Here is an 18775-nt window from a genome sequence, read left to right as displayed (position 1 = left end):
GTCCAGCTCTTCAGCGGCAATTTGGCTGCGGGTCCCTCACTCCCTCTTGGAGTGAAGGACCAGCCGCTGAATTGCCACCGAAGACTCAAGCGGCAGCAGTAGTGCTGCAGATCGTGATCGTGACTTTTTTTTTTTTTTTTTTGCTGCTTGGGGCGGCAAAAACCCTGGAGCCGGCCCTGCCACTATTGCAGGGGGTTGCACTAGATGACCTCCTGAGGTCCCTTCCAACCCTGATATTCTATGATTCTGTGGTGATGGGTGGCAGTATAAAACTAGCTAGCTTCTGACTTACACTTGTGCAAACTAGGATCAGTTCCCCTGTACTCCACAGTATCACACTGGTTTTAATTCAAGATCACTGTTTATTTCCCCCCTTTCGTGGGCCCACTGTCTCTGAGCAGCTGAAAGGTACATTCCTGTTTTTTAAACAAAACCTATAAACAGTGCTAGAGCCTGTGTCTGTGTTATATAAACTATAAGAAAGACAGGCAAAGGCAATAAGAAGTTTGTAGAACTGAGAAACTCATCCTCCCAGATTATGTAGCATAGCTTTCTGCAAATTCAGAATGGTCAGGAGCCCATCTGACCATGAAGAAACTGAAATGCTTTTGAAAATAAAGTTTTTAATTACAAATGGCCTTTTCCTGTCTGCCTGCTGCTGATAGCCATCTAGCAGAAGAGACATCGCTTCCAACACTGAACTCTAGTTCGTTTCTAACCTTCCTTAATATTAGCATAACAAAGGAAAAAGCTCATGTTAAAAATAACATTTGGTTAAAATATAGAACAATGAAGTTCTTTGTAAGCAGCCTGGGACTTTTATCTATCTATCTGTTTACTCTGAGCTTAATTTGTGCCAGCCTGGACCCTGGCAGAATATGCTGAAGCAGAAGAAAGTCTGCAGGGGGAAGAGATTATGGGATCTGCAGAAAATAGCTGTGATTTTCCTTACCTCAAGAAACCTAAAATCAGTGCAGCTCTGAAAGTGTATGGGACTTCCTGGTCTGGAAAAAAGGTGTCATCACCTGGGCAAGCTGGGGTATATGCAGATTCAGAGCATCTACTTTACAATCTCCAGCTGCATCAGGCTGGTGTAGGGGTGCTATAAAGAAAGCCTAAGAAAGCTAGAAGTTAGGGTCTGGCATAGAACCACTTGAGATCAATAGGGGCTGTTCCCTAGTGATGCTGGTAAGTAAGATTTTTAAGGACTTTTTGTTCTGTGTCTGTAACGTGTCTAGCATGAGGGGGTCCTGGTCCTTGACTGGTGCTGTTACAAGACAGATAAATACTGAATTAATAATATAATACAACAGACTTTGGATCAGGCCCTTATATAGGGAGTGTTCTAGTAGTGCTACAGGGGGAGTGAATCTGGCCCACAGAAGTTAGCTTCTCATACTGGTAGGGCCACACAAGTAATAGATGCAAGAGGGGTTAGCAATGCAGCTGCAACTAAAAATATTCATTTCAAGCTCCTCGTAAGAACTGCTGGGCTGAGCAAAGCAGGGTCTGTTTTCTTTTTAGTGGTAAATCTCTCTTCCCAGCTTCCACCAACACCTTGGTTTCTAGCTGACAGCCATTTACATTCTAATCCTTATTTAATTACCAGGGAGTTTGTTTGCTGTTTAAATACTTGGAATTAACTAAGTTAAATATCAATAACTCAAGTGTCTGATTCTCCTTTAGGCTCAGGCTGCTCTGTGCTGCTCTGGCAGTGCCAAGGTGCCTTGGTGAGGAAGGCTGGCCCAGAGGTTAGAGCACTACTAGCCTTGCACTTGGAGGACTGTCTTCAATTCCCTGCTTTGATGCAGACTTCCCGTGTGAGGTTTGGCAAGCGAGTCATTATGGTTTTAGGCCTCACAATGATGCAAAAGACCTCCCAGTGAATGCTTTAGGCATAGGGTGACCAGACAGCAACTGTGAAAAAATGGGATGGGGGGTAATAGGCGCCTATATAAGAAAGTTCCAAAAAATGGGACTGTCCCTTTAAATAGGGTGACCAGATCACCCATTTTTAGGCACCTAAACTTTCAAGTGCTGTGAAGAGTAGCTGCTGGATGAGGTGCTACAGCTTGAAATAACATGAAACCAAACTGCCAGATTTTCATTTTTATCAAGCAACATTAATAGACCCTAAGGACAAAGGGGCCTTCAAAATTCCATTTTTAAAATGAACCCCCCTCCCTTAAATTTAGGTTGAAGCCTATAGCTGAATCTATAGATCACCCATTTTTAGGCACCTAAGCTTTCAAGTGCTGTGAAGAGTAGCTGCTGGATGAGGTGCTACAGCTTGAAATAACATGAAACCAAACTGCCAGATTTTCATTTTTATCAAGCAACATTAATAGACCCTAAGGACAAAGGGGCCTTCAAAATTCCATTTTTAAAATGAACCCCCCTCCCTTAAATTTAGGTTGAAGCCTATAGCTGAATCTACCCCAAAATGCCCCCCTTAACAGTCCTGGAAAGAGCATGGGGGGAGGAGCATTTTTTTTTGGGAGGTGCCTTGTTTCATCACATGATTTATAGTGGCTGAGTGTATAGAAACACTGGAGACTGCAGAGGAAATGGCCCTTGTCATTTGTGAATATAACACAATGGTCCAAATTCTAACCAGTGCAGAGAAAGGTGGTTTAATCATCCCCTGAAAGCAGTGAGATCTCATGTTCTGGCTCCATGCACAGAGAGTGGATTTATTTCTGCCAGGAGCATGAGTAATGTGCACAGGAAGGTGTGCAGAGAAGCCATTGCTGGATTCAGGAGCGTATGCACATAAATATGTCCTTTGACCTTTAAGCCTCATCCTGGCATACTCTCATCTGGCATGGCTGGGATTGGAATGGAGATACTGCACCACCTGGTAGAATAACATAGTAGGCAAGTACATTTACTGTGCCACACAGCCTGGCTTGTAGTAATAACTAGAACCTGCTAAATACCCCACTACAGGATGGCTGGACTGTTTTTTAGATCCACTGGTGCAGGGCTGCTGTCAATTCCAGCCTGTCTCACTTTTCTATGTACCTCAACTGCCCTTATCGGTTTTGGAAAAGAAAGAGAATACCGTTTATTTGATATGTTCCATTGCTAGTAGTGTGAATATAGTCAACAGGGGGAGGGATAGCTCAGTGGTTTGAGCACTGGCCTGCTAAACCCAGGGTTGTTCAATCCTTGAGGGGGCCATTTAGGGGCAAAAATCTGTCTGGGGATTGGTCCTGCTTTGAGCAGGGGGTTGGACTAGATGACCTCCTGAGGTCCCTTCCAACCCTGATATTCTATGATTCTATGACATGTCCAAGCACCAAGTCACATTTTGTTCTGCCAGAGAGAGAATTCTCTTGGACCAGTGTTTCCCAGCATGCAGTGAGAGAAGACTCCCCATTGCACCATTGGCTGTCCATAAGTTCTTTCCACCCTTTGCAAAGACACAGACTGCAGTATCACTGCCGTTGGTGTGTTGAACACCGCATAACTGGTCTGTGAAATCTTTATATCAGAAAGCAAAAATGATCTAATAATTCTTTTAATTAGAATGACTGAAGGGGAGATATACATATATTGGGAGCACCATCCAGGAGAGTGGTCAAGTTGGAGATTGAGTTGGGAGAGAGATCTTACTCCAAGGGATTGTTTCTCCCTTTTGGCTTGGAAGGATTTAGTGTCTGTATATGGTGATGTATGGTGTATTTTATGAAGCTTGCAGTCCTGGCAACTTTGAATTATGTTCAAGCTTTTCTTTGAAACCTCCATGGATGACGAAGCTGCTTTTTATTTAATGTGGGAGATGCTGACAAGCACGCCCAAGAGACTGGAGATCTCTTGAAAGGATCTTTTAAAATATTAGCTTCACTGACGCGTTTTGATGATTCCACCCAACACCCTAAGGATCAAGGAGTTGTTTGATTCTGTCAGCAGTGAAAAATACATTAGGTGTCCACATAAGAAAGATACTCTCTGTTGATAGGATTGCTGGGGTAGCATTTAGTGACCCTGTCCAAAGCCTTTGGTTTAACAGTTCATTCGTGATTTGGAAATGAAGAAGTTTATAGTACAGTGTTCCCCTTCTGGTTAAGAGATTGGAAACAGCTGGTGAGACAAAAATAGATTAGATTTATTATAAAAGACATAAACAGAAGAGTAATGAAAGCAAGGACTCAATGATTAGAACTGGAGCACTTGAAAATATTCCAATGTTAAATATTTGGGTAAAGTATAGACCCTATTTAATTTTCGCTTTCTCTATGAAGAAAGCAATGTTTAAAAGCTCACTGAAAAACAACTGTCATTCTTGACCAAAATTTCTCTGTGGATTTTTTTTTTTATTATTACCATAGTGCCTGCGATCTCCAGTTATAGACCAGGATCCCATTGTGCTAGGTGCAGTACAAACGCAGAACAAAAGACAGTCCCTGTTCCAGCCAGGGGACTTGCATGTTAAATGTTACATGCCTTGAAGAGTCACTTTCCCATAAAATCAGTCTATTGGAACAGAGGCATCGACAATATTCTTTTAGGCTTTTTCTGACACACTGTTGTGCAACACTGTAATTTCTTTATAGGCAAGGAAGATGATGAAAGATGTCAGATGCTCAGCTATCAACACCAGGGATTCTCAACCTAAATTTCTTAGTGTGGACCATACCTGTCTCACTCAATCATTTGAATCCACCCACACTCCCCCTTGCAACTGCTTAACAACTCTGTGGCACCTGCAGCAATCGCTAATGTGCACAAGCGACAGCAGTCAGGAATTAAATGTATTTTTAGCTGCCTTTTAATTTTATTCAGCAGCTGGAAACATGGAGCAGCACACAGTGCCATCTGACCAGCCAGCTCTCTGCAGAGCACAATCTGAGCACCTTTGCTCTAGAGAGCAAAACAGAAAAGATCAGAGAAAAACGGTGCCTCTGAATATAGGTAACTTGTTTGGAGCAGTGACACCTTCAACTTGAAAATCGCATCTGTGTATGAATTGTTTAGGTTGCAAAGTCAAACACTTGAAAGTGAGTAAATGCCAGAATGTAGGTTGTTCACACCATCCACAGGATTTGAACCTGAGCCTCTAGCAGTGCAGTCCAGCCTGAGCTATGGGAGTGATAGCATTAGCTGGCAGCAGAAGGCTATCACCATGGGGATGGCAGGAATTGGGTTTCTGAGGCTATGTGGTGGGCCCAGGAGGAAAATTTCTTTCTCTCAGGAGGCTGGGGGAGCTCCCTTCCCCACTTGGTGCCCCCAGAGTGGGCATTGATGGAGGAGCCTGGGCTGGCTTTCTCTGAACTCCTTCTGGAGAGGCTGTCTCTTTCTGGGGTTCCCAGTACAGTGTGTTGATGGTGGCATGGGTATGACCTTAAATTAGAATGTTCACCTCCACTTATTATTTTGACATCATGCCAAAATAATTTGTTGGCGACACAACAGAGGGAAATGGCGACTTTTCAAAAGTTTATTGCTCAGCTAAACCAGAATGGAATTTCCTGGGACAAAGAAAAGGCACTTCTCTGCACCCGGGGCTTTCTCCTTACCAAAAGTCAAAGGCCTTCTGCAAACAATGGAGATGGTAGCGCTAGTCAAATAAAAGGTCACAAGAATATTTTATAATGGGAAGTATTAGCCAGGCTAAATGTAGGGGCTATTACCAGGTCTCCAATCAATCACATACATGCACACGCGCTCTCTCTCTCTCTCTCTCTCTCTCTCTAAATGTTTCCCCTTCCTTCATATATATTTAATCTAAAGAAGAAAACATAGGTTATTAAAACTAACAATTTCAGATTTCTACACCTGAGCTACAGCACAACATAAATGGAACCCAGCAAGCTACTGTTTATCATCAGAAGTATACACTCCTGAGGTTATAATAACTCTCATTGATAGCTTGGGTGTGGGGGGAGAATATGAAAGTAGCATAGAAATGCATATATTCTGTTTTAATGAAAATCAAACAGTTTTTATGGAAACTGAAAAGGATCTCTTATTTCAGAGCAATTTGTGCTTATGCATTTTGCAAATATGTCAGAGGAGCAAAACACAACACATTCTGTAAGTATGTCAGTTCTTGAATGTAGAATATGATTTTACTTTTAAAGAAAATGAGTTCAGTTTGAAATTTATAAAACACTCCTTTGTAGAGGTCCCATTAATGGGAAACAGCATAATATAGTTGTATATTTTGCAAGTTTAAAATTAGTGGCATAAAACCATATAGTATTACAATGACCTATTTCTATATGATATAACTGAATGATATAGCAAGGTTTTTTCATTTAATTTTTTTATAGATATCTGGGCTGTAAGCATACAACCACCTTTCCATTATAAAGATGCAAGTTATTACCCCTCTAACACTTGGGGACAGTTCTTTTATCCTACAAATTGGTATGCAAGGTGGGGTCCACAAGGGATATTTTGGGTGAATTGGCCAGGCCAATGTGGAGATACAAGGGCCAGATCCTCAGCTGGTGTAGGTCAGTATAACTCCACAGAAGACCATGTAACTATGACAATTGACACCATCTGGGGATCTGGCTCATGAAAATATAAAAATATCTGGGTGAAATCCTAGCTCTCAGTCAAGTGAGAGTTTTGCCATTGACTTCAGTGAGACCAGGATTTCATCTTCACCGTTTATCGTGGCTGAGTGATTATGATGATCAGCTGCCAGACTGAATTTTGCAACAGGGAACATAAGAACGGCCATACTGGATCAGACCAAAGGTCCATCTAGCCTAGTATCCTGTCTTCCGACAGTGGCCAATACCAGGTACCCCAGAGGGAATGAACACAACAGGTAATCAAGTGATCCATTCCCTGTTGCCCATTCCCAGCTTCTGGCAAATGGAGGCTACGGACACCATTCCTGCCCATCCTGGCTAATAGCCATTGATGGACCTATCCTTCATGAACTTATCTTGTTCTTTTTTGAACCCTGTTCTAGACTTGGCCTTCACAACATCCTCTGGAAAGGAGTTCCATAGGTTGACTGTGCCTTGTGTGAAATAATATTTCCTTTTGTTTGTTTTAAACCTGCTGCCTATTAATGTCATTTGGTGACCCTCTGGTTCTTGTGTTATGAGGAGTAAATAACACTTCCTTATTTGCTTTATCCAAACCAGCCATGATTTTATAGACCTCTATCATATCCCCCCCTTAGTCGTTCCTTTTCCAAACTGAACAGTCCCAGTCTTATTAATCTCTCCCATTCGGAAGCCAGCCGTTCCATACTCTTAATTATTTCTGTTGCCCTTTTCCTTTTTCTTTTTTTTTGAGATGGGGCAACCACATCTGCACGCAGTATTCAAGATGTGGGTGTACCATGGATTTATATAGAGGCAATATGATATTTTCTGTCTTATTATCTATCCCTTTCTTAATGATTCCCAAAATTCTGTTAGCTTCTTATGGAGGCCTAGGAAGTTTTGCTTGTTACATTTTAGCAACCATTAGTGCCTTTTGGAATTTTGAGAAGACATCGCCATGTATTTTGTAAGTTTTACACTTCTGAACTAGGAATGTCAGCATGATTTATCAGCATGTAATGGATGCTTCACTTCTGCTGTTAACTCTGGGATAAGAAGGGAGGACCCCAATTCAGCAAATCATTCTAAGCATGCGCTTAAGTGCGTTACTGAATTGGGGAGAAGTTTGGCAGATTCATAAAGCTGTTTGGTTTCAGAAGTCTGCTGAATTTCTCAGGCATAGAGGGAAACAATGTTGACTTGTGACACTGGGTGAAATCTTGGTTCCATGGAAGTAAATGGAAAAATTCCCATTGATTCCAATGGGGGCCAGGATTTCATCTATTTTCTTCAATGGGACTTAAGCATATGCTTATGCTTTGTTGAATAGGGGCCTAAATGATGATACAAAGTTCGAGGAAATGGCAAATCAGGCCTGATGTGCTTTTTTTTTATTTTGTTAAGGGAGTTAGAAACAAAGGGGGGGGGGGTTCAGTTTTTCAAGTCTTTGGCTGTCTTGTTTGAAAGGAATATTTTAAACTAAGTTTTTAGCCTAGAAACGCCACGTTCCTTTTATTCATCTATCCTCTCTGAAAATTTGTGCCCTGGAGAATTTCTGGGAAGGTCTGATATGTATGCTTGGATTTATCGCTGTTAGTTTCTGAATGTCATTGAATACTAATGCCTATTTCTAATGTCTGTAAGGACTCCTGTAATTTTTCTGAATACTGCATGGCTGCTTAAGTGAAGAGGGCACTCCTGCAGCGTCCCTAAGCAGAACCGGCCAAGTTAAAAGACTTCAGGAAGTCTGCATATTTAGCTTTGAAGAATTTTTGGTGCAAATCTATCTAGCAGATGATCAATATATGCTAATTAACAGCTGTCATGTAAAGAAGCAATCTAACTTAAAATACTGATATAAATTGTTCCTTGACAACTTCCTTAAAATCCTAAGAAAATTCCCACACAAAGTTTTGTTAAATCATTAGCTAAGGGTAAATGTATTATTAAGAGGGGGAAAACATTGAAATTAAAGAAACAAAAACCCAACCTCTCAAACACACTGGAAATCCCAGATAAAGGTAACTTGCAAAGGAAATAAATTTGTGCCTTTTTTTTTTTTTTTTTTGCTTTGAGTGTAAAAAGAAAGTCAGAGTGTTTCTTTGTTTGTTTGTTTATTTTGTGGGGGTTTTTTTTGTGTGTTTTGGGTTTTTTTTTTATATTACAAATTCAGGTCTTCTTTGTTGTGGAAGACTGATGGGGCGGGGGGGGGGGGAACTAGTGGAAAAACAACTTCAAAGATTAATTAACATTTTGGATAAAGGAAGCCTTTGTTAATGATTGAACACTGCCACCCTGAGAGTTCACAGTAAACACAGTCTGTCTGGGCCATCTAAGGGTATGTCTACACAGGAACTAGGCACTTGTGCCAGCTGACTCGGGCTCACAGGGCTTGGGCTGTGGGGCTGTATCATTGCGGTAGAGATGTCTGGGCTCAGGCTGGATCCCAGGCTCTAGGACTCTGTGAGGTGGTAAAGTCCCAGGGCTTGGGCTCCAGCCCAAGCCTAAAGTCTACGCAGCAATGAAACCGCCCTGCAGCCTTAGCCCTGCAAGCCCAAATCAGCTGGTATGGTCTGGGGCAGGCCTGGGAACCCAGGATGCCGGAGCCGCTGGAAGAGGGGACCGCCGGGACTGGGGAAGGGGCGGCGGCCCGCGCGCGCTTGGGGCAGCGTGATTTGTAGAGCCGCCCCTGGTCTGGGGGTGGGGGGTTTCTTTGCTGTGTAGAGGGCCTATTGGGGTATGTCTAGCAAAAAGACCAGCGTACCAGGTCTGTCATCTCCTGCTCTTGTGAAAAGTGAGACTGGCTCTTAACGACCACAGCTTCTCAGAGCTTCAGTTTTGCCTCATTTGAAAGAGTGATATCATCATATCCCAATCTGTCTCTAATCATATATTTTTCTGCTAAGGTTAAATGTATTTTGATTTATGGGAAGATTTTCAAAGGTTCCTAAGGGATTTGAAGCACAAGTTCCTTTAATTCTTTTTGTTTTTCAATAAAATTGTGCTCCTAAATCTCTGAAGTGCTTTTGAAAATTTCCTCCGAAAGACACAAATCACTAATTAAATACCAAAACTGTATCTCAAATTTTGTTCTTAACAATGTAATTGCAATTGAGAAGTGACTGGTAAGATTACCTGCATGACTGCACCTTTCAGCTATTAACCTGCATTTTTGGTTAACGTTGTTAGTACAACCTAGATTGTGATTTCTTGGAATGTTTACAGTGGAATCTCCTTATTACTAGAAACTGTCCATATTGTGGTAATAAGAACATGTAAAATGTGTGGCTGAGAAAGTAGCTGTGTGGTGTGGTGTGTTTTATTTATTTATTTTTTTAAATGGGCAAACTCTGCTCTCAAATATGCATGATAGATTTTGAGATTCTGGACTGCCTCCTGATATTGATTCAGTGTGTATCGGCACCTGCAGCAGGAGCAGAGTATAATGATATTTTTATATAATATATAGGGTCACAGATGTGTCTGGTGCTTTACAAACACAGAGACCAGGTCTGAAACCAGATTCTGCCCAAACAAGTTCCAAAGAGACTGGAACAAATTAGAGCCAAATCTCCAGAACTCTTGATGGAATGAATGGGGAAAAAGGTATGTTTGAAGGGGAGGGGATTGGAAGATGTCCTACTATGTTAGTTTATCCAGGCAGAAAGTTGGAAAGATCTCACTGGCAGGCAACTGATGGAGAAACTGAGAGCTTAGCTTGTAAATTAGGCATTCCTGATTTCACTGTAACTAATGGGTTGCTAGGAAGATGGAAGGATGATATTTTATACAGTTCAAGCAGTAGCATAGCACAAGTACAGATGTGGATGACTGTGTTCCAGAATGTTGGGTTATAGAAGCTCCCCTGGAATTCATGAGTGGGGGGGAAAATTCATCTTTTGGGTCTTGTTTAAGTGCTAGAGGAAAAAGGAATGGACAGATGTCATCTGGGTGGAATATTGAAATATAAATGTTAAGAGGTGGCTCGACTCTTGTGCATAAATAGCTTAAGATAGCAATGCTATGTAGTGAACAAGGATGGGGGGAAATGGATCCCACGGCTATAGGAACAAGTAAGACGTAAAGGTTGTTTTAAGGATGTGATGATACGACTGGTGCTGTAGGAAGCCAGCAAGAATGTACATGTGACAAATATGGAAGAATTGTTTGTATACACTATTAGACAGCTTTCTTCAAAGAGGCAGGAAGTTTGATGTCATGTGTTACCTGCACAGCAAATGCAGATAATAAAAAAAAGTGTACAAACATAAAATTTAATTTACCACCTGCCAAAAGATTCTGTGGAGCACCAACACTTTGAAAAAGCAAGCTGGGTGAAATGCTGGCTCCATGGAAGTCAATGGCAAAACTCCCATTGACTTAAGGTGACATCTGGGCTCTACTTGATGCTTTTTATCAGGCCATCAATGTAATTAATACAAGACAAGGCAAATTGTGGCCATACTGCCGAAACATTTCACTCTTTGTCTTGTTACACGTGCAAAGGGAGAAATGGACCTAACCTGAGCAATAATTGCCAGATGCCATAGAAGGGTTAGCACCACTAAACCCCCACAGCCTGGTAATAGGGGAAGGAAGTCTATGCTCCTCCCGAGATGGCAGAACAGGATCTTGATTGTTCTGAAGAAATTGACAACAGGGGCATTAGGCAGGGAAGAGAAAGGGGACGTATGCTTTATGCTGAGTTATGATCCACGCAAAAGGACGAATCCGTTGAAACTAATAACGAAGCAGAAAATCAGCCACACAGTTTTGTATCAGCATTACAGGCTGTTTCCTCAAATGGTGTGTCTACATAGCCATCAGAGGTGTGATTGCTGCTCAGGTGGGTGTACATGCACTAGCACTAACCTAGATAGCACAGCTACATATAGCCACGAAGACACGGAAGCATGGGCTTCAGTGCAGGCTTTACAAGGCCACCCAGGACCCTTGATATGTATTTATATTGCTAGTCCTTGTTTGACTCCATGCCACTGCATTTTCATTGCTATTTGTAGCTGTGCTAGCTAGTATGGGTATCCTGCCTTAGCTGCGATTACACCTCCAAATCCAGTGCAGACGTACCCAAAGTCTTGTGACAAGCTTGAGGCCTTTCCCAATAGGCTCTTCTGACACACGCTCTCAGGAGTGTGCTGGCAGTGGCAATTCGCTTTCTTGCATACTGTTCAGATGTGGGTGAATGTGGCAAAGAAGCTCTTACGAATATACTTATGAACAGAAACTGTGACTTCATTTTGCTAGTGTATCATGGCCTCCTTTTAGTTGCTTTGGTTAAAATTCATGTGGCCCGTGCACTGCAGAATTTTACTTTCTGTGGAGAATCTGTATTGGGAAATTTTTGGTTTACAGAAATGTTTGCGGAAAGCAAAGATGGTTACTCACACACCTGCACATCTGAGAAGATTCCTTTGCATTTTAAAGTGTCTGGAGAGTCCACTTAAATTTGGCCCCAACGTTACATTTTTGTAAATAAACGTTTATAGCTTTGATAAGACTAATAGAAATATGCCACACACACCCCTTTAAAAAAAACAACAAACTCCAATAAACACTGTTGGTTTTTAAACAAACAGCTCCTGGCCAAGTCTGAAACCCAAAAGTTACAGCACTATCAGCCTGAAAGTGAAACTGGCGATCAATAAAAATGAAGCTGAATTAACTGATTTTCATTTGCCCAAGATCAGAAGAATGTAAGAAGTAAACAAAAAAGAAGTGAGTAAATAGTAAGGGTTTTTTGTTTTTAAATTCCCTTTTTTAACAATCTGTGGTGGTATTGGTACCATAGGTAAAGAAATTTGTTTAATATATGTGATATTTAAGCTCAGCATCCCTTGAAAAGTAATCAAATGTGAAACTGAAAACATTTCCTGGGAACATAACTATTTCATTGAAATGTTGACAAAAATTATCAGTGTTTTGTTTTGAAAAGGTTAAAGCCCTTCTTTTCAACTTGGTTTCAACATATGTATATTACAAACTTTCAAACAATAAAGTCAAACCAACATGCTTTGACATTATTGAAATGAAGCACTTCAGTAAGCTTGCCTCAATATTTCAAAACCAAATATTTTATTTTGTGGGAATTTTGACTTCTGGTATGGGATGAAAGGAATTTGAGTTTCGAGCAGGAATTTTGTGGTGTCACCTGTTAATACATTGCAGCTGAGAATATGGGTTTAATGTAAACTTTTATGAGTTCATCAGTGCAGAATAATATAATAGTATCATTCAGATACTTACATTGTGTCTGAATGCTACGGCTTAAACATCATCTAGATGCAGATGACGCTTGGGGGAATGCTGGGGATGGCAAAGTATGGCCATGATGACAGATTTCATTCAGCTGATAATGAAAGGGAAGTTGAAAATCCATTGTGGAACAAGGATGCCTCACAACTGGTTATGGTGATTTTAATAGTTGCCACAAGCTCTGCTTTTCACTACTGCTGTTTCAGACAGATTAAACTAGCTGTTTGCATTGCTGCTGAAGGCTTGGGAAATGTCACAAACCATCACAGCACAGGAATTCAAAGAGGTGAGATTATTCAGCATGATTTTATAATTGGAAGTATAGTATCTGAGGGTTAGAGTTTCTGTGGAACTAAACAAATAAGAATTTCATTAACACTCCTTAAATCTAGCCCAGTGAATGGAACGCAGTGTCTTATGGTTAGGAAGTCTTTGGGTGGAATTTTGTTACTGTTTTGGGAGTGCTACAGAAAGACTGCTATTCGTATTTTAACGGACAAAGGATCTGCATGCGTTCCGTCTTTTGGCCATCTGATCAATCCGACAGTTTGTGCGTGGGGATGTTTTTGGTCTTTTTGATTTATTAGAGCACTCAGTCGCACATTTTCTGAAACCCTGCCCCATGGGCCCACTTCAGTTTGTTCATTCTCTTCCTGGAATCACACAGATAAAATGTAACTCCTGTGTGTAGGTGTTGTGTTTTGGTAGGACATACTTGGGTAAAAATTCAACTCCTCTCCAATAAGTCATTTGGGAGACTGTTGCCTGTAAATAGTACATATTGTGTCAAATGCTACTGAAATCTTTAGAATTGTATTAAAAGCTACCTGAAACTCAGTCTTGTAAGTAAGACATGTCTGTATAGGGCCAGATTGTTATACCTTTGCTCACGCTGAGTAGCACTTTACTCCACAAGTAGTCCCATTGACTTGAACGGGATTACTGATTTCTGTAAGGTGCTATTCTTAGTGAATAGTACCTTACACTGTCTGGCCCTTGAGTTTGAGCTGTTTTAATGTATTGATTACCTATGCATATCTATTTCTAATTTGGATGCCTATGCAAAGCAGCATGCAAGTGTAAAGATTTCCCCCATATATATCCTGCTACAATTTTCTCTGACTACTTGCTAGGACGCTCAAACTCGTATCAGTGCAGACACATTTTTATCTTATTATAAAGAAATAAAGTTCTATGGAAAGCATTACAGATACTCTAGGGATGCTGCAAACCATGCTCAAAAATTGACCTAAGTTTAGAAAAGAGGAGAAACCCAAAAGTAGGCGTTGGGGAAACTTGGCTTCCTTTGCAGCTGTGTTACAAGCTTCTTCAGTTTCTTTAGGCAAGTCATTTCAGCCACAATTTTCATGTGCCCACTAATGGGGTTTCCAAACTGCACTGGAGCCATAGATGGGACTCGTGTCCATCGTTTTGCTCTCTTCAAGGAACATGAGTACATAAAGCACAAAGGGTGCTACTCCATTGTCATGCAGGCCCTCGTGGGCCACAGAGGCAGATTTATGAATGTCAACGTGGGTTGCACTGGGAAAGTTCACGTTGCCAAGGTTTTCCACCGAGTAGGCGTCTACATTCATGGAGGTGCTGGGAGACTATTCCCACCAACTGGCATTGTCATAAATGGGGTTACTGTCCCCACTATTATTCTGCAGGACTCCACCTATCCCCTTTTGCCTTAGCGTACGAAACCATATCCTGATCTCAGCAGGCCTGGCAAAAGAAGGTTTAATTACCCTCTGAGCAGCTGTAGGATGGTGGCTGAAGGTGCATTTGGCCAATTTTTGTAAACATCACCAGCAGGATTTCAGAATCATTTGGATGCCAGTGTCATCAGTGCTGTCTGTGTGACTCTGCCTTACTGTGCTCTTCGGTCTTTGTGAAGCCAGAGGTGAGCCATTTCCCTGACAGCCCGGGGGCCTTAATTGGTATGCTCAGCCAGAAAGTGCAGCTACTACCGCTGGAGCTGGATGCACCTGGACAACAGAAGTCAGAGATGCATTGTGCTCTTGCACAGCCCAATGGAAGAGGGGGGGAATAATACCTTTTTATGAATGTGTGTTTGGGAAGAGGAGGCGTGATTGCCATGCAGTGTATGTGTGAATGACATGCTGAATTATGAAATGTGGGGTGGGAATGATTAACACTATGGATTCAGAGAAGGAAGTGACTGAAGTGTGGATTGTTGTACCTAACTGGATAGAGGAATAGTGTTTGCTTACTAATTTCTAATTGTTCCTGATGATGCATTTACCTTTATTTCAACTACAGATTGTCTGATGAGATGCAGTGATAGCACCGAGCTTTGATATCCAAAGCTTTATTTATAAACATGTCTTAAAACAGCACAATATTCACCCATTGCCAGGCAGGCCTGCTGCCATTACCACACCAAAACACCAGTTATAACAGAACCTTTCCAAAACAAAAATGCATGAACAAGTGCAAACAGTGAAACCAGGTACATGACACAGTCCCTAGCATTGCATGTCCCCTAGCTCCCTTTTCCAGTTTTCTGTGCACGTGGGGCCAATGGAGGAGGATGGAGGCATCCACAGGGAAGGAGGAGTGAAGGGTCAAGATGGAGGAGTGCATGAGGCTTAGGTGTCCTGCCCAGCCCCTCCTGGGCACCGATTGCATGGGCCACCCAGAAACTGTTTCTGGACTGAGGGTACGTCGCAGGGGACTCGGGCTGTGATGGGGGAGAGGCAGCAGGAGCCAGTACTTTTACAGCCCAGGTTGAGAGGAGCCACTCAGTTCTCTCTGCTGAGCTCTGTCCTCCTCCTTTAGCCACGTTCCTGTTCCAGGAACTGCAAAGTGAGGGCCTGCTCCCACACTGAAACCCTGTCCTCAAACTGTGCAGCCAGCCTTGGCCTGTCGGGGTGTCTCTACTCCAGCCGCAAGGCCCTCTGTTTTGGGTACTGAACCCACTTGGTGTCCCTGTCCAGAACTTCAACCACAAAGTTCGTCACGGAAACACTTCCTCTTGGCATAGTCCATGAAGGTACATTGGCCCAGGCTTGTACTACTACGGTCAAGCTATGGAGGTATAGCAGCCAGTAGAGGTCGAGGGGCCAGGAATAGGATGTGACACAGAAGGTTATTGTCTTACACTCCTCAGTGCAGGAGCACAAAAATAATTCTTGTGGAATGTGTCAAGGACACAAAAAGTTGTTTTACAAAACTGAACTTCAGTATATTGTGACAGGGAGGCTTCAGTCCACAGAAGTTCCCTGGAAACAGCCTGGTTAATTGCACTGAAAGAAGTGCAGAGACAGTTGTAAGTTTTATAAATTCAAGGCTCTTTTTTTTTGTTTTCTAAAAATTGCAGAAATACTTTGGGGGAAGCAGTCAGTGGCCTTCTATCAAAGCCTCTTCTATCATTTCAGGCCTTTCAACTTTTGCAGGGCATAATTGTTTTTGTGGTGCCCAATTGGCAAAAGGAGATGTTGTTCCAGACTGATGGTGGGTAACCTGCAGTGTATACAGCCCAATTGTGACAATGTTTAGTGACTGAACAGCACATCTGTGAGTCGAGGGGGCTGGGGAGCTAACAAGGTGGACCTGGAAAACACGTCCTTTCCAAAAAGGTGACTACCGCTCTGGAGCTCCTGTTTCAGAAAAAGTTTACAGCTATCAGCAACTGGCATTGGGTCAGAATTTATGAGGGAATCAACAGGATGCTGCATTAGCTTCTACATGGCTTACCTTGTTACGGCTGCGTGCAAACATAAAGAACTCCACAGCCGGCACATTTCTGGATTAAAAACTCAAAATACCCATTGTACTTGGGACAAATGATCTTGTCACCTATGGACTGCCAAAATGGACTAGATTTGTAAATGGAACACATTTCTCTCCCCCACCACGGTCACTGTTTCCAGGTGGTTGACAGACTGTGGAGTGGTTACAGAACCACAAACCTAAAGGCATGGCAATGGAAGATTATTTCTAAGAAACAGGAATGGCCCTAGCAAAAATCTGCATCTTTCCAGTAAAAATTCACTTTAAAGCACTTATTTACTGTTTGCATTTGCCAGTCCCCATTTTGAACGACATATGGTGGATGGGAGGGGAAGGAGGGACACCAAAGCACTAGGATACAATCCACCATCAGCAGATACATACTGCTAGCTGGGGCTTCTCGTAACTTTTGCATTGGTTCATAGAGTGGAAATCACTCCCATTACAGTATTATCAAAGTTTATAATGGATCCATAAACTTAGTGGGCTCAGGGGTGGCTTCTGTCCCTTCTGGGTCTGCTGCAGGCTCTGCAGGGGGCTGTTCTTCCAGCGGGGCATCAAACAGCTTCTCTGCAGATGGACCCAGAATGTGCTGCTGTTGCCCCTGTTCCAAAGCCTGCTCTGGAACCAGTTTCAGCAGCCTAGTGATTTCATGGTCCTCCTTCACTGCTGGCTCCCCTCAGTGCCCATGCTGGATTCTGAAGCCAGCAGGGCACCAGCCTGGCTGAGCAGGTCATCATGCACCACGGTTGAACCGTAGGCGCCGGAGCACCCACAGAATTGGCACCTATGGCTTGAAGCCTGGGTCGTGGCTTGGCTCAGGCTCAGACCCTCCACCCCTGCATGGTCCTGGGATCAAGCCATGGATTAGTATGATTTGTGTGTAGATGGAAAGTGAGGCGGGTTAGGCTTGAGGTTGAGCCTGGGATTACACTGCAGCAAACCCTAAGTGAAGGTCTGTAGTACTCTTTGAGCTGCCCTGCTTTGAAACAGGAGGAGATGAAGCACACTAGGAAAACTTCAGTGCATAGTGGCAGGGTCCACACAGAAACTTAGGGTATGTCTACACTGGAAAAAACCCACAAGAAAACATGCAGTGGCAGCAAGTCTCAGAGCCTGGGTCAACTGAGTAGGGCTTGCAGGGTTCATGCTATGGGGCTAAAATGTCAGTGTAGATGTTTCGGCTGAGGCTGGAGCAGAGACTCTGAAACCCAGCCCAAGCCCAAATGCCAAATTACTATATTTAGCCGTATATATGTAGCTCGAGCCCAAGTCAGTTGATTCAAGCTCAGAGACTTGCTGCTGCCTTTTTGTGAATTTGCTGTGAACTAAGTGTTCATGCAGACAAGCCCTAAATGACTTGCCCAAGGTCCCACAAGAAGTCTGTGCCAGAGCAGGGACTTCAACACAGCTCTCCTGAGTTTGAGGCAAGCACCCTACACACTGGGCCATCCTTCCTTTCCTTGGATATACACTGAAGCTCTAATTTCATTTGTAGGGTGATGTCCGGGTCTGTTGTGCAGAGAAGACTGAGATGTCTCAAGATTAGGATTATAAACTGCATCGGAGGACTGAATAGAAGCAGAGAATGGATTGTGCTTTAAAAAATTCTTAATGAAACCCAAATACATTTTAAAAGGACACAGCAAAAGTACTGACATACGTTACTGAAAATGACAGGCGAAGCAATGGATTTAATTCTAAATATGTGATCTTTCCTAGTACTAAGGTCTCCCTTTAAGGAAGGGATAGAGGGAGGGGAGGAGAGAGATTGGAACAGTCTGAGGAAAGTTGGCACTAGATGAGTGGTTATAGGAAAAACACAATGGCCTGCAGACTGTAATCAGCAGATTGGGGAGGAACCCAAGAGTATCTGCTGAAGACCAGAGGGGCTAAAATTCAGTAACTGGAGACATTTATGGTGTCTGATGAAAGACTTAGGCGGTTCCTTTGATTTTCTTGTCCAAAGGGGTATGGAGTAGCCAACCACTGACTTTAGGGAGAGATGGTCTTGTGCAAGGACTACTGGATTGGCCTCTCTTTGGTGGCTAGTGCAAGCCCAGATTCCACGGGCCATAGAGCTGGTAGAGCCTGATCCAAAGTCCATTTTTAATCAATGGAAAGACTCCCACAGACTTCCCACAGTGGGCTTTGGTTCAGGTCCTTAGCCTGGAAAGCACTCACTATGGAGTTTGATCCTACAACGTACGGCGTGTTTTGGCTGGACA

At 42.7% G+C, this 18775-nt stretch overlaps 1 long non-coding RNA gene across 2 annotated transcripts; it reads left to right on the top strand.

The window, feature by feature from the left end:
• The first annotated feature begins 1142 nt into the window (after positions 1–1142).
• LOC120368918 lies at positions 1143–17550 on the top strand. Of its 2 annotated transcripts, none has more exons than XR_005582846.1 (4): positions 1143–1188; positions 12113–12251; positions 12995–13074; positions 16193–17550. It is a non-coding gene; the product is annotated as an uncharacterized LOC120368918 (long non-coding RNA). The 2 variants fall into 2 exon arrangements; XR_005582845.1 differs by having other exon boundaries at positions 16135–17550.
• Positions 17551–18775: the final 1225 nt, after the last annotated feature.

Source organism: Mauremys reevesii, linkage group 7 (genome assembly GCF_016161935.1).
Source record: "Mauremys reevesii isolate NIE-2019 linkage group 7, ASM1616193v1, whole genome shotgun sequence".
NCBI lineage: Eukaryota > Metazoa > Chordata > Testudines > Geoemydidae > Mauremys > Mauremys reevesii.
This window is presented reverse-complemented; position numbering and strand designations above follow the sequence as displayed.